Below are 16,827 nucleotides of genomic sequence, written 5' to 3'. Positions count from 1 at the left end.
GACACATTTTCAGCATTTTTATTGAGTTTCAGAAAAGATAAAACTACATAAACACAGCATAGATCAACTGAAGCAAAACTTAGACATGTTCTGTGATTTTCTGATGTCAAAAACTACCTACATTTTTCCTACTTGTTATTTCTCATTTGTAAATTAGCTATGAGAGTTTGATTTTTTTTCTTTGCTATTTCTTCACCTTGCATCAAGTTTAAAATTATTAATTACATAAATGTTCAGTATGTAGAAAGGTCAGGGATGAAGACAAAAAATTATTTGTCAAATGAATTCCCTCTTTCTGCATCATATCTTGGGTGCCTTTGTACTTTCATTGAATGTATCATCCTTCCTGACATTATTACCACAGGGGTCACTCAAAATGCAGTTATACAAATACTCTAAACAGAAGTCTATTACAAGTGAAACAACATTTGCTGTTTCAAATTAGGCTACCCAGAACTTCCTAGTGACAGATGGTCCTGCCTAGAGGATGGTATTTGTTAACAAAGATTTTTCTTCCTTTTTACTTCACACCACTAAGATATCTCTGTTTATGATTACATACAGTACACACTCACTGTATGTTTCCTCATCTGTACACACAATCAGATAAAACATTCTCAACTGCTGCTATTCATTCCTCCTCCCTCCTCTGCCTTCCTCTCATCTGACCCTTAAATAATGAAAACAAGATGTTACTATGCTTTTAAAACAGAGGGCAGTAGCAATTCAACCAGAATCATGAGTCACTTTCTTTTCACAGCCCTTAAGTCTCATAACTTTTTTAAATATGTGATTCAAAAATGCACTGATAGAGTGTTGGCACACACATAGTCCTCTCTGAAAGAAGAAGGCGAAGTGGCATCTGAGTTTGTGGACCTCCGATGGTCCAAGATGGCCCCTTGAATGGAACATGAGAAAACAAGCAGTTTCTGTGCCGTTGGGCATGTGTGTGTGTACATACAGTAAGCATCTGAGTATGGAGTTTCCACTGGCAGAGGTGAATATTGCTACCAGACTCTGCACCTGACCTTCATTTTTCAATTTGTAAACCAATCTTCGTACAATTGGGCACCAAATTTGAGCATAAACACACAAGATATTCATCTTGTTTACATCAAAGGCCCTAAACATCAGTATGCCTGCCTTGCTTTGACTTCCCTACTTAAGTCCCCATCAGCAGTATCCCACCCAGGCAAAAAATCTGCCTTGGTAACTGCTACTGCTTCTTTTCCTGCCAGACATTAGTCCTAATCAAGGTCAATTCCTCTCTTTTTTAACTTTATTTAGATTGAAGCCAGTCATTGCTTGTCTCTGTAGTAAGGGTGTAATGACGATAAATAGCACACATTTGAGGATGTGGCGAACGTCCCAGACACAACAGTTTGTACATGCCAAAGCCAGAGTGGTAAGTTTTGGATGACTGGATCTTCTGTTTGGGCCTGTCAGTCTTGAACACAAAAGTACAGTTTAAAAAGATATGTAGCTTTGAAATGTTAGCAATTAAATACAAAACAAAGTTTACTGTATTATGCAGTTCTTATGTGCTTAGTAATCTCAGTGGCTCTTGGATCGAATGAATGAATAAAAATAGCTGCATTAATATCGACAGAGAATATTTTACTTTTAATGTTCTTCTCACATTGTGCAGAACAAAGAGCACTGTTCCTTTCATATAATTCACTTTACCAGAGGTTCCCTCAAGAGAACCTCTACCACCATGTGAGAACACTCTGTGCCTTATGGAGCAAGCCTGGGTTCGTAATTAAAGCCAAAATCCCTGACTGACAGGCGTGTGTAGCTGAAACCACAGTCACACTTAACACTGCTGCCCAGAGATGTTGAGTAGAGAGGAAATACTGTGTTCTCCTTCCATGTGTGATTACCATGAGGTTTTATTTATGGTAGCTTTAGCTTTTGCTATTCTTTGACAAGTATTCATTTTGTTGTAGCACTACTTTAGTAAATCTATAATTCAAAACTTCTGTTTTTCAAGCGTTAGTTCATCTTAAATAGTTTAACAATCCACATCATGTAATTTAAAAAAGGGAGATTTTGAGCCAGCATCATCTGAAAGAGAAGACATATCACAAGCGATAAAATGTTTTAACATCTAAAAATACCCTCTATACACAATTTCAAAAATAAATCCTTTCATTATTTCCATTAATGAACTTATATGTCCCCAGTAACAGCTCATAAATTAACAAGATTGAGATTCATATGGAACACACCATTTTGATTTTTGCTTTTTGTCAGCAAATTTATAAAAAAAACAGAACATTCTATGTTCTGTTTTCTTTACTTTGTCATTCAACAAACTAAAGAAACAGTCATTTTTGTCTTTTTTTTTATTATAAATAAAACTCTGGAAAGTGTTGCATGCATATTTGTTGTAATATTTAAAGCACATGGTGGAGACCAAATAAACAAGCCAAACTTGTCAGGCCTGAAGCTACAGTTTAAAGCAGAGTTACGTTGTAAAACATCCCAGGCTTTTAGTATATCACAGAAAACTGTTCTGTCCATCATGAGAAAATGGAAAGAGTATGTCACAGCTTCAAACTTACTGACATGACTGTCCCCCTAAACACACAGGCCAGGTAAGGAGAGCATCAATCAACAATGCAGCCAAGAAGCTCATGGTAACTCTGGAAGACCTGCAGAGATCCACAACTCGGCTGGAAAGTCTGTTGACAGGAAACCATTACTCGTGCTCTATGGAAAATCTGAGCCTTACTGAAGAGTGGCCTGAAGAGGTCATAAGTAGTCCCCTTTGGAGTTTTCCTTAAACAATGAAGGGAATACAACAATTGTGAATGACGGACCACAGGTTAGAAGAAACAAAAAAATGAACTTTTTGGGATACATCAAAACCACTATAGGTGACTGAAAACAATCTCTGCACATCACCCAAACCACACAATTCCTAAATTGGTCACAAAAGACTCATTTCACCTCATAGCAAGAAAACAGGATGAAACATACAGCCAAAGCCACAATGAAATTATTTTTATGAAGAATTTTAATGAGAATCATCTCGTCAAAGTCCAAACTCATGAGAATTTGTGGCATGACTTGTTTTGCAAAGACAAATGGACTAAAACTTCAGATGTATGAAGACTTGCAGCTATAATTGCAGTGAAAGGCAGCTCTACAGAGTATCTGTATGAAATAACAGATACTTTGAATGTAATTCAAAGTTATATGAACCCAAAATCATAACAATCATAAGACAATTATTGCTTGATCAATTTTTCTGCAGTTAGTACAAACATGCATGTCTGTGCATTCCTGTTTCCCTTTTGTAAGCCTTCAAACGTCCAAGGGCAAATGTGTAATGACTGTCTCTAAACATTTTGGGCTAACTGGTACTTTAGACCTTCCTTTGTATAATTCCTGTTCTCTTAAATGTATTTAGTATTAGTTTACATCCCTTCTGTGTTTTGGAAAATCATTTATCTCAATCAGCAGCCCATTAATCTTACCAAGCACTCATCCACATAGCTACTTTTGCGCTCAGGCTTGTAACTATAAAGCCACAGGGGTCCAGTGTAACTCAAGTCACTTGTATGAGCCTTGAGGATAAAGTAGACTCATGGAGTCTACTTTCATAAACACAGAAGAGCCCATTTGCATGGGCCAGGTCAGTTAGTAGCAATCTAAATACTGCAAGATGAAACTTTCCTAAAATTATGTTCTCTAAACATTTATTCTTCAAAGTAGACAAATTTTGTGCTTACGCTTTTGATTAGTATAAGCAGCAATAAGATTTCAAATGAGAGGTGGTTGAGTGCAATGACCTGATTAAGTGATTAGAGTGAAAACTCACTGCATAGGAATTTTCTCCAAAAAGAAGTCTTGTCTTTCCACACAAGAAACAGTTTTGAGTAACTGAAAACTGACATTTTAAAAACATACCAGAATGAAGATTTTCAGAAGCTCAGTTGATAAGAGACATGCTTACAGTACAAGTTTATTCACCATTTATTATTATTACTATTATTATTATTGTTGTTGTTTTTTTTTTTACACCAGCTTCTACTTATTTTTCTTGTTTGTTTGTTTTGTTTCTTTTTGTTAGAAAACCATTTTGAGTTTTTATTTTAGGAGCAAAAGAAAAGTTGATCTTGCTTGTCTTAAAATAAAACGGACAATTCCTGAGAAGAGAAGAGGAGCATTTAGGGATTTTGAAATAGAACATTAGTCACACAGCAACTTCAGACAAAATATGCATTCCGTCTTTAAGGTTTTGCTACATATTGTTATATTTTGCACATCATTGCACAGTAATACTGCATCCCAATATTTTAGCCCTAATAAAACTGAGCATAAAAATATTCCTAAAATAGAATGTCACTAAGAAACAACACTATCTAACAATATTAGAAACTGATTTTATCATAGGAAATAAAACAAGATTTAAAAAGCTGTCCATTGGCTTCTCTGCAAGTGTGTAATTATATACATCTGATCTCGTCACAAACACACTCCGATTTCAGCACACACCGCCTTACTTTTGCTCTAGCTCTAAAATGGATCATTTCATATAAATAATTCCAAATGATTTTTTAGGGGTTTGTCCGAAACTGAACTAAAAGTTTAGTTTGCAAATTCTTTTCCACAAACCAGTCTCTGTACTCCCATCAACAAGTAGACAATAGCAACCAACAACTAGGTAGACAGTGACATACAGCGCTAGACAAACCATAACATAACACCACCGTACAAGTGTCAACATAAAATGATATCCTCAGCAGGCATTGTTGTATAGGGCTGCTAGAACTGTGGGCATCAGGCGTTTCCCAAATCAAGCCCTGCTCCACTGCAATGTCCTACATCTGCATCCCGAGGGCAGCAAGGTGAAGTGTCCTGTCAAAGTTTTTATGATATGATTCAATTCAATCTAATTACAAAATTATTTCTTTATCACAACATAAAATTAAATGTTTGAACTCATATTAAGCAATGTTCTTGAAAGACTTGTAGATGATGCTGGGTGTAGGCAGAAAGGCTGTTCATAATAGTCTTGTATTCCAATGGGATCTTAGGAAGTCTCTTTCTGAAGGCGTTGTTGTTTTAGTCTTATAAAGATTATACAAAAATATAATGCTCTTTTTATATAAAATATAATTTTCTTTTATAGGAAATATAAATGAATAAAAAAAGAAACGTACAAAACAATCAGTTTTTTTAATTTTAAAAGTGAAAATTACTCTAAGCTGTGAAAAATAATATTCTCTTAACAGTTTTAATAATGTTATCTATATAAAGTAGAATTTTAATGGATTTTTAAATACATTGGTACCAGGAACCAGTCCATGGCTGATCTTAAAAATTGTATGCTTTATTCTATGATTGAGCACAAGGTAATTAGAAATAACTAATTGCAATTAAACTTTCTTTCTATGGATTGGGGACAGATGCACACTGTTTTCATGCAATGCAAGATTTGAAAGGCTAATTTTACAGATTGGCCAAACGTCAACGTTGCAAAAAACACAGCTTTAATTCTTTCAAAAGTAGGTTATGCTAGCAATAAAAGTTAAGGTGGCTATATAATATGTAAGGTGCTGAATGGTATGTGGTGATGGAGCGTACACCAAAATGGTGAGAACTCTCAGAAAATTGCTGCTGTAGTATGTAATGAAAAAAAAAATCAAGGGCATATTTAAAATAAAGAACAGCAATCCAGAACAAACATGAATGTAGACTTTAAGCTCTTTAATGGCCCTCATACCAATATTTGGCCTCAGCTGGAGTTATGAGTAATATTGTCTGCAGGCACCTAGTTCATTTAAGAGAAGAGTAATAAATGGCTCAGGGAAGAAGGGGATTAGGAGGGCTGTCTGTAGTTAAGTTTTTATGGTGTACACACGTATATGTTTTTTGGTTTGTTTGTTTTTATTTTCATGTTCCTGAATGGAAAATAAAATCGTAAATAATAAAAATTAGCCATTATTTCATGATTGAGCATGAACACCACCTTCACTGAAAGCAAACAAGCCTGCAGCATGTAACCAAATCCAGATTTTTGGATGAAAAGTTTGAAGACATGAAAAAGTTAAAGCTATGCATTCTTTCCCTGACTTTCTAATTGACCAATAGTTCTCTTCAACAATAGAAAAACACCCAACACATTTTAGCAGCTCCTTAGCAGTGACACATTTTTTAAAAAAAGCATTTCTTCTCTTTCCCCTCTCATATTCCCTAATCTCCTTTTTTTTTTTTTTTTTTTGAAGCAGTCCTCATGTTTATTCCAGTGGTGCCTGTCCAAACCTTGGGGAAAAGCCCATTTCCTCCAGGTTCCAAGTTCTCCCACTGAGGGACAAAGTGTGTCGTTAAGTTCAAGCAGCACCCCAGGCAATGTGGACTGGTGAGTAGAACTGAGGTGGACCAGATCTAGAGACAGGCAATACTAACCAGTGTGTGGGAGAAAATTGTGGGGTGACTGACCTCACAGGGAAATAAGAAAGGCTTGAGAAAATACACAACAAACAAGAGGCAGATCACAATCATCTTCAAGTCATGGTCCTTATAAAAATTGTCTGCATGACATGGAGAGGGCACATCATGGGTCAGTCGTTCAGCTTTAGGGGATAGTGGCTGTTTTCTGTTTAAGCTTTCTGCTTTAGGTTAGAAGAAATGACAATTGTAGATCATGAATCATTGATAATGCCAACATAAAATGAGTTTGCAGATCTTAGGAGGAAAAACATTTATTTATAAGAATGTTTTTGTTTCAGAAATACAAAAATAATTATGTACTAAATTGTTTGGTATTTCTGTTAAGGTTAAGATAATTGTATCGCTGCTATCAAACTACAAAAATGGCCGAACGGAGTGAAGTGGAAAGGTCTGCAACCCGAAGTGGGGCGGGGCGTGAAATGTCTCATTCACATATAAGAAGACGGCACCAAAATGAGTTGCTCTAAAAAGCGCTTCAGAACAGGGATAAACAAGGAGTCTGTTGATATGCAATAAGGAGAAATTCAGACCAAAGCATTGCAGTTTTACTTTATATAAACTGTAAGTGAACGACTTACATATTTTGTTGTTTTTAAGATATCAAACAAGTATTCCACATTCCAACCAATCTTTACAAAAACCTATTTTTTAAACCTATTTTAAAAAATATTTTTCTGAAACAGAACAACAAAATATCATGGTGGTAAATCATATAGTCAACTGATGATCCTTCATTACAGCCCTGTATGGATTTGTCTTCGCATAGATAAACAAATATTGAAAAGGTCAGGCTTTCTCTAAATGTGGTCTAAATTAATTGGCCCAGAATTCTTCCTCAGTCCTTACTGAGCATGCTCACAACTTTAGTTCAGTTATGAACTAAAGTTCACAATCTTCCAGAATGCCTTTTAGCCAGTTTGAACAAGGCTAAAGAAAAGTCAATTTCTTTCAGGAGCATGTTACTTATTGCATTCATTCCTAATAAAGTCCAGCTAAACGATATATGACTTACTTGTTAAAATGTCAGAGATGTACCAGGAAATTGTGTGGTCCCCCAAATTTGTCTCAATTGAGCCTAATTTCCTCTGTAAGTGAGCAGCCACTGAGTGATCAGCCTCTCAGAAACTCCTATCTTTTTCAGACAAGTGAAATAACTATACTTGAGAGCTTCAAGAAGCAACAACACTCTTCAGTGTTGGTAGGTGTTACTAAGAGAAAACCATTCAAAGTTTGCCTTGTTTGGGGTTAATGAGATGTTCTTTAGAGAAGTCAGAGGAAGCATAGAAATGAAAGAGACATTTTTCAGGTAAATTTAATTTCTATGACATTTTGGCATATCTGCAATTCTTCCAGATGGTGTGAGACCAAGCAAGAGTGACACTTTTTAAGCAGATAAAATAAGTAATTTTGAACTATAAATATCTGAATCAAATATTTTGATTGTTCTTCTATTGTCTATTATCTATCTTTTTTTCCTTTAAAGCAGATAGTTATTTTAGTTCGTTTTGTCATATTTTAAAGGGTGCCAGTCTCATTTTATCAGAATCAGATGTCTTATTGAAATAAAAATTATTTTAGTTACAAATCTGCCAGAACTATGAATAATTTTTGCCTCACTCTTGAAATAATTTCTAGTGTGCTGACATATTTTACACAACACAGACTCACAGCATGGAAAAACAGAAGACTCTCTGGACTATTGGAGAGGAAGGAAATGAGTTGTGAATTATTTTTTATTACAAACCATCAATACATGTTTTTCATAATACTGTAAATGTAGAGTCAAATATTGATGATGTGACAGGAAGTAGTGTCATATGAAAGACAAATTTGCAACCTTGTTTATTAAGAAGAAGGCATTACTTCTGACCAACTGATTAGCAAAGCAGATTCCATCAGACCCCGGACACAGAATTATGAGGAGGAAAGGGACTAAAAGACTATTTTTGCCTCAGGACAAGATTAGACGGCAGTCAAATGGATGTTCCGCTGCTTCTAATGAAGCTCCTGCCTTGTATTAGCCTTGGGTGAAGGAAACAGAAAGGAAGGGAAGGGCAGGAGGCTGCAGCATAGGGCCAAGAGGAGAGAGTTATCTCATGATAACTTAGTTAGCTGATAGACTCCAGGGAAACAAGAGGAGAGGGGTCAAGACCCCTACCAACGTCCCCCAAGTGACGAAAGCACATTGAAGTCAGCATTCCTGAGAAACTCAGAGACCTTCTTCCCCCGGAGAGATGGAGAGATGAGGGAAAAGCTGACGGGATGAGGGAAAAGAGAGCCTAAGAGAGAAAAGGAATGGCACGACTTTGCATGTTCTTTCCGTTTGTCTCCTTATTCAAAGCAGAAAAGACAGTGCCGCACATTTTTAAACACATCCCCATTTATCAGCACTAATGTATTCACGGGCATTTTCAATGACATGAACTCAAACTAACCTATTATTTTTTATGAAATGTTTTTATTAAATCCCCCAGATAGTCTAACTTCCCTACTTTTCCCCGCCTTCGTTTTGATCAGTCATTTCCAGCTCACTGGTTGCTGGCGCCTGCAGAAGTCTGAGGGGCAAGAGGAATTCTTACAAGATGTTTGGCAGTGAGCCGTTTTTCTAACAATGTCAGGTTTATCACTTACATACACATGCAAAAGCAATTTGCATAATCCCTGCCTTTACTAAACTGCTTAAAAGGAATATGTGCACACAGCTGAATAGTTTGGCAGCCACGAGCTTCCGCTGAAAACCTTGAATGTAGGACACTGGTCATATTACACATACTCGTTACATTATTCATCAACTTTATTTTACATGCTCACTCAGTTGATATTGTACTTGAGGAGGCATGGTGCTACTAAAAGTGGCACTACACTTATAGAAGTGTATTGCAGTTTCTTGCAGCAAAATAAAGGCAGCACATTTGTCAGCTCATTGTTTACTTTTGGCTTTATGTACCAGGATTAAATTAAGGCCCAATAAAATGGGCCATAAGGTGCAAAACTTAAAATCAGTGGCATGGTATTGTCAACAGGTGGCATTTTAGACATAAGAAGGCTGACTGAAACAAAAAAGTTGAGATTTGTCTTTACTGTATGTTTTTTATGAGTGTTTTGCTTGTTCTTTTCTGACTTCAGTTATTGGATTTCATCACAGAACTTTTTTAACAACACAGTTGGCTGAAGATTTTCTCTGTAACTTCTTTTGGACAACTACATGTTGCATTTCTAAAAATGGACAGGTTTCTTTTTGTTTTTTTTACTTCCAAAGCGTACATCCAGGTGCCATATGGGTTAGGCTGTATTAACTAACTATTTACCCTAATTATCACAAACGGAACTGACAAAAAAAAGTGATAGAGAAGAGATTAAGATTTTTTAATTAAAACAGATTCATTGTGCTGATGAAATTCCTCAAAGCTGTAGGAACAACAATCCCCTGATTTAGTAAGAAATAGCATTTCATTTACAATCAATAAATAATGCTACTATTTTTAGTGGATAACTACTTTCAAAGGTGTCAATGATAACAAGCAAACAAAAAAAGTGTCTACAAAACCAAAACCATGTTTCCTTTTGAAAAGCTGACAGTAATTTTTGTAACTTTAGTTATTGTTGGATTTTACGGCTGTATATGAAGTTTCTAGTTTTTATTCTTTTTGTCCTTTTTTAAAATGGTCTCTTTTGCCTGCTTCATTGGTGTTTTGTTTTGGATTTGCTTTCTAAACTATATCAACATTTGTGTAAGTTATGTAGACGTGGGTTTTATTTCTTTTGTGTGTTCCTGTATCAGGATGATGGCATCTTTTTACTTGCAAATTTCAATGTCTGGCACTTTGTCTTTTTCCTCCTACTGTACAAACAGCTTTCAGTTTTTGAACAGATTTAAATCTAAGTCTGCAGTATGCTTAATCATGAAAATGAATGATCACATGCGATGCAGCTTTAACATTCCTAATGAGCGGACTTGCAACATTGTTTGTTTTTGTGACAACAAGCAGCTGTGAACTGACATGCTAGTCAGAGAACCTGTAAAAATACAACAAAAAACATTGTTTTGGTTTCTATACCATTTCCCAGTATAGAAGACAGAAGCACCAACAACATGGATTCCTAGCTGTTCTTTGGAGTAGACATTATTTTGACATCTTGGACAGCCCTCATTCTGCTCACAATTCTTAGTTTGTCCTTTGCATCGTTCTCTTGACAGCCCCCACTATAGAATCCTCTCCACAGATTTAGGAATGTATGGGGGGCACAGCTCGGAATGCCACTCACAATTTCTGCCAATCAAGAGAGAATAAGAGGGCAGTTAAATATATTCAAAAACTCCAGACCATCTTTACAGCATTTTTAAACTCTAAAAGCTTTATTTTGCTTCCTGCTCTGGATTGTAGGAAGAAAAATGAAGTAAATGTTGCATTGCCTGTAACGACACAGTGCCATCTGGCTGTTTTGCCATTGAGTTTCTGGCATTGGCTGTTGATGTGCACAAGGGCTAAAGATATATTCAAACATTATGCGATGGCTAAAAATAGCTTTGCACTCTGCCTTGAACAAAAAAAGACAGTCCTGCTAATAATCACAGCTCTGTACAGTACAAGCTGACCAAAGCATCTAGTCTGAGAATGTGTCATTTTTTTTAGGAGGAGCCTGGGAAACTTTAGACACCACGCTTGCTGCCCGGAATAAGAACCATGGGAATGATTGAAGAGGTAGTTTTATGAGTGTGGGCCAGAACCTAGAGCTAGTCCACTCCGAGATTAGACTCCTTTCCCCTCTTCTTTGTGGCCAACAATCCTGGCATAATTCACTCAACGACTGGTTTGCGAGAAACAGATGATTTTATGGTAACATAAATGGCAATGTACACAATGAGGTCAGGGAATCATGGACTGTAGGGAGAAGTCACATCTTGCTCAGACATGGTCTTATATCACTGGGTAAGAGATTTTTTAATGGTTTACGGCATGGTTGCACAGACATGTAAAACTGCAACCAAACAGCAACCAGTAAGCCATCACTTCCCAGGTAGAAACAATTGTGACTGCTGAAAAAGACAAAAAAACATTTATTTAGACCCTCTCTCATTTCTATATTGTATTTCTTCCGATCGTTTCTTTGAATATTCCATGTTATAGGTTTTATGTGCAGTTACTTACAAGACATTACGAATATATGCATGTTTGGAACAGTCAAAGATGTTTAGTATTTTGCATAGTCACACTATGACATATGGCAGGGTTTCCTATGGATTGCATATCCTGGCATAAGACAGGACATTCCATATTTTACTGGAAATACATCTTGCATTATTGTAGATAAAGTGCAGAGGGCCTGGCCGTGGTGGCGTAGCGGTTAGCGCGACCCATATTTGGAGGCCTTGAGTCCTCGTCGCGGGTTCGACTCCCGGACCCGGCGACATTTGCCGCATGTCTTCCCTCCTCTCCTTCCCCATTCCTGTCAGCCTACTTTTGTAAAAAGGGACACTAGAGCCCACAAAAAGACCCCCTGGAGGGGTAAAAAAAAAAAAAGTGCAGAGATAAAAATTAAGATTTAGTTTTGTATGACTTAAGGATTTAAAATGGTTCTGACAGTTTTGAATAGTTTGTATACATACTAAAAGATGAATGTTTAAATATTCAAAAAGGGTGAACAGCATGCATTTAATTAGTTAATGTGTTGCAAATATTATCCTGAATTTTTGCAAAGAAAAAGCACAGCCATTGCTCGGCTGAGAACGATAATGCTTTTGTTAATATAGCTAAAAATTAGCTTTTTGAACAGGGAGAGGTGTTCAAGGGAAACAAACTGGTTAATGAGTGCACTCAGACAGGAACTTGTAATGCCTTCTGAAGGTACCTTTACGGAGAAGACAGGTTTTTAGAAACTTGATTTGAGTTTTTCTGTTTAGCTTTATCTATAGGTGAATGAATGGTTTATGTATTGTATTAGGGATAATCATTTCCATGTCTCGTGATTCTCCGGCTTTTTAACAATATTCAGACATTACAATGGAAGTAAAGGCAATTGCTAATCTAAAAAAGTAAATAAAATGTTAAGATAGTAATTGCCAATGTCCAAAATCTCTTATGAATTTGTGTAAAATATTGACTACCAGTACGCTTATACTTCTCTTGGGAACAGCGCATTAAAATGTCTTGGGAACAAAACATTATACGAGACAATATGGAGTTAATTTGCACTTTCATTGATGTTGCATGTTCTATACAGAACATGTAATAGAAACTACTTAAGTATTAGCTTACTATATATACAATAGAAATGTATCTTGTGCCTGCAAAAATAGTGTCACCTAATTTAAATATATTTAATCTGAACTGTTGAGTTTATAAGAAATAACTCCTATTTAGATAAACATTTGAAAAATGCTTGAAATATACACGATTTGTTAATTCAATAATGAGCTATGATCAGTTCTCATCATGTTTGGGTTTTCTACTCTACTACTTCATTTTTTGGCGGCACCACAATGAGCAAGTGACAAACTGTGAATGAAGCAGTCATTTGGCATCTTTTTTTTTTTCTTTTTTGGCTTTGTTGAGTGCGAAAATATCATAATTGTGGACAGATTCATTTGAAACAAATGAAACAAGTGCAAAATATAAACTGAATGAATCACAAACTAAAACTATGGTCTTTGAAGATTGGTGGGGCCCATGTTCAAAAAAACAAAACAAATATTTGCAGGTGCTGAACAGGACAGCGCTGTTTAATGTGCAACTCCCCCTTAAAGGTAGTACAGCAGAAGAATAAGGCACTCCCAGTTATACTGTAACTCATATAGAATTATAAGATTTAAGTGTGACAGAGTTCTTGAAAAAGGTTTTGAGATGAGTGAAAATTGGACAATTATGTGTAGAACAGTGAAGCTCTCGTTGGCATTGATTCACTTTATATTGCAGAGGCAGTACAGGGTTCGCTAATAGAACTAGTTCAAGTAAAACTGATGTTCTTTTGTAAGGAGTACTGAAGTATCCCCATGCAGTTTAGATTATTTACTTTTTCCACAATGGGCCGGGTTGGGTTGGATTTTTATGTTTTTTATTTTTGTTTGTTTTGGGTTTTTTATTGCCTGAAAAGGCTGGTACCCACCCTTTTCCCAGTCACTGGTGCTAGATGATTATGAAATCAACAAATAGATAGTTGGTTGACTCTTGACTTAAAAACAATGGCTAGACAAAGGACTACTGTGCTTTAATTGCAATCTATAGTTAAATATTTAGGTCTTGAAATGGTTTTAAGCTGTATTACAATCCATTATAGGTAAATTTGTGGAACATATGTGTTAAGACATTTTTTAAAGATGTAGCTGGAAAAAAATATGATTTGTATGCCTGTATTTTCAATGTTTAAAAGTGAAAATGATGGCTGTCATCAGTTATGTGTGTCAGCGCTGTTTCATTATTGTAGAAATAAGTTACCCATAAATTTCCAATGAGTTACACAGTAGGTAGTGCTTAACCACAGATAAGGGCAGTATTACACAGTCTTTATCATGTCATCTGGTCTCCATTGGTATTGTGATTCTTTTCCAGATAAATATGTTGTTATTGATTTTAAACATTTGTGATCATAGTGTCTTCACAGAGAATCTCAGCGTGTTTTTTTTTATTATTATTATTTCCAAACTACCTCATTTAGTGAAGGGTTATTCCTAAGTTGCATCGTTGTCATATATATTTATCATAGTTATTTTGGGTTATCTTTTTAAAGTTCTGAAATATTTGTTCTTTCCGGTATAGAGGAGGAGTTTTGTGTCTGTCTGTGTTTGTAATGTGCATGTATCCACTTACTACCAATCAAAGCTCCATTACTACTGCTTTTAAGGCATTAGAGATGTCAACATTGTTAAGGCATGTGTATTGTTTTTCCAGTCAAGGAAAATTAGAAAATGAATTCCTCTGGGCTTGAAGTAAAGTGTGTTGACTAGGGGTGTGGGGAAGAGGGCCAGAGAAGGCAATGATAACGTGTGGTTAGGGGGTGGGGACTGCTGCTGGTGACAAGGTGGGGGTGAAAGAAATGCCAAATTGTGCTCAGTCACTAGCTGATTATTTTTAAAGAGAGCTGAAAGGTGAGAAAAGAAGATACCTTTGTGGCTCTGCCATTTGTTTACTGATAATTTACACTGATATGCTGAATGCATGCTAATTTAATACAGTAATATCCTGCTTTCAGTATACAACTATAGTTAAATATTTAGGACTTGAAATGGTTTTAAGCTTTATTACAATCCATTATAAGTAAATTTGTGGAACATATGTGTTAAGACATCTTTTAAAAATGTAGCTGGAAAAAAATATGATTTGTATGCCTGTATTTTCAATGTTTAAAAGTGAAAATGATGGCTGTCATCAGTTATGTGTGTCAGCGCTGTTTCGTTATTGTAGAAATAAGTTACCCATAAATTTCCAATGAGTTACACAGTAGGTAGTCCCTACATAAAATTGTCCCTACATGACCCAAAGAACATTTTGAGAATTAAAGCACGAATGTCCCAGCAAGAAGCAAAACAACTCATTCATACATTTGTCTTTAGTCAGATTGATTACTGCAACAGTGTCCTTACTGGTCTGCATAAAAAAATCAAGAACAATGCTGCTCATGTTCTCACTAAAACCAGGAAGAGAGAGCACATCATCCCAGTTCTTAAGTCCTTTCACTGGCTTTCTGAATCTCAGAAAATAGATTTGAAAATGCTGTTGTTAGTTTATAAATCACTGAACAGCTAAGGACCAAAATGCATTAAAGATGTTTCATCGACCTTCCAGATCTCAACAAACATGAGATCTGGAAGGTCTGATGCTTTCAGACCTTTCAGACCCTAACCTTACCCTTCAGTGCACCACAAATCTGGAACAAACTTCCAAAAAACTGCAAAACAGCTAAAACACTGAGTTCCTTTAAATCAAAGGCAGAATTCTATTTTTTTAGAATTGCTTTTGAACCATAACAAATGTAACATTAACTATAATGTGTTCATTGAAATCTCACGTTTGTCACTGGTTTCTCAATTGTCGACTGTTTTTTTTTTTCTGATTTTTTTTGTTTTTGTGTTATTACGATGTAAACCAATTTGAACTGCTTCATTGCTGAAATCCTTTATGTAAATAAACTTGATTTATTAATACAATATATGTAAACCTAAACCAATATAAACCCTAATCAACATTTGTGGTGTGCCCAGCCTCAAGCGAAGGGGCAAATTGTAGGTAAGGGAGGAGGGCTAACAGCCAGGAATGACATGGGACACAGGGTCAAGCTACAGTCCCAACCAAGTGAACAGGAAAGGTGTGTGAACTTTTGCCTTGTCCCCTTCTGTCTATCATTTAGCAAATGGAGCACATCAGCCTCACTGGGGGAGAGAACCTGGCCGAGTAGGAGAGTGAGAGCTGGGAGGTGGGGTTGGTTTAACACCTCACACAGACTCCCTTTGTGCTGTGGGCAAAGGTTAGCATTGCTTTTGGAGGTGGGGGAAGGGGTTTGGGGGGGCAATATGGAGTGAAAGGTGTTAGTTGCAAATAGCGGGGTAGCACAAAGAGGTGGCCAAACTCACGGAACAATTACCAGTTGGTCATTACCAAACTCAAACATTCTGTCATCCATCTTGTCTCCTTGCCTAATCTGACAAGATAAAAGCTCTAAACCTTGACTTAAACCTCCTTTTTTCTGATTGCAAAGACACCCCAGCAAACAAGAAAAGTCAACATTACTAATTATTTTGTTGATCTCTGATTATGATGCTTTTTGTATTTCCTTTTTTTTTTTATATCTTACTACATATTCCATCACTAAATGGAACATGTAGTGATGGAACATAGAAAAGTCCAGTTTTCTCAGATACACATATGGATTAAAACAGAACAAGATACCTGATTAGATAAGGCATAACTAAGTCATATAATTAAACATACACAGGAAGTTTTGTCTAACAATATTGACCTTAGATGCTGAAAAAAAATATCTGCTGGTGTTTCTGTAACTTCAAACATGTTTTCAAACGACTGCTAAACATTTTATAAGCCAGAGTTAATAAGTTTTATAACTTATAAACCCGTTTTATAAGTTATAGTTAATTATTTTAAGACAAGGAGAATATTTGTTTTGGAATATCGTCAAGCTCAGATTTTAAAGTGGCATCACTGTAAAACAGCTGATGAAATGTTTGCATTTTTTCTTCTTTTTTTCTTGTAGGTAAGCCACATATTACTGTATAAAAATGGCCTAACATTCCACATAAAGAGGTGTTCTGCCCTATGCCTAAGCCCTTTTATGTGGCACATTCAGTCAATCCAAATATCAAATTCAAAGATATTTAAATCTCACATTCTCATCTTTAGATGTACAATTATT

Source organism: Xiphophorus maculatus, chromosome 6, assembly GCF_002775205.1.
Source record: "Xiphophorus maculatus strain JP 163 A chromosome 6, X_maculatus-5.0-male, whole genome shotgun sequence".
NCBI lineage: Eukaryota > Metazoa > Chordata > Actinopteri > Cyprinodontiformes > Poeciliidae > Xiphophorus > Xiphophorus maculatus.
The sequence above is the reverse complement of the archived record's forward strand: the minus strand, read 5'-3'. Positions refer to the sequence as shown.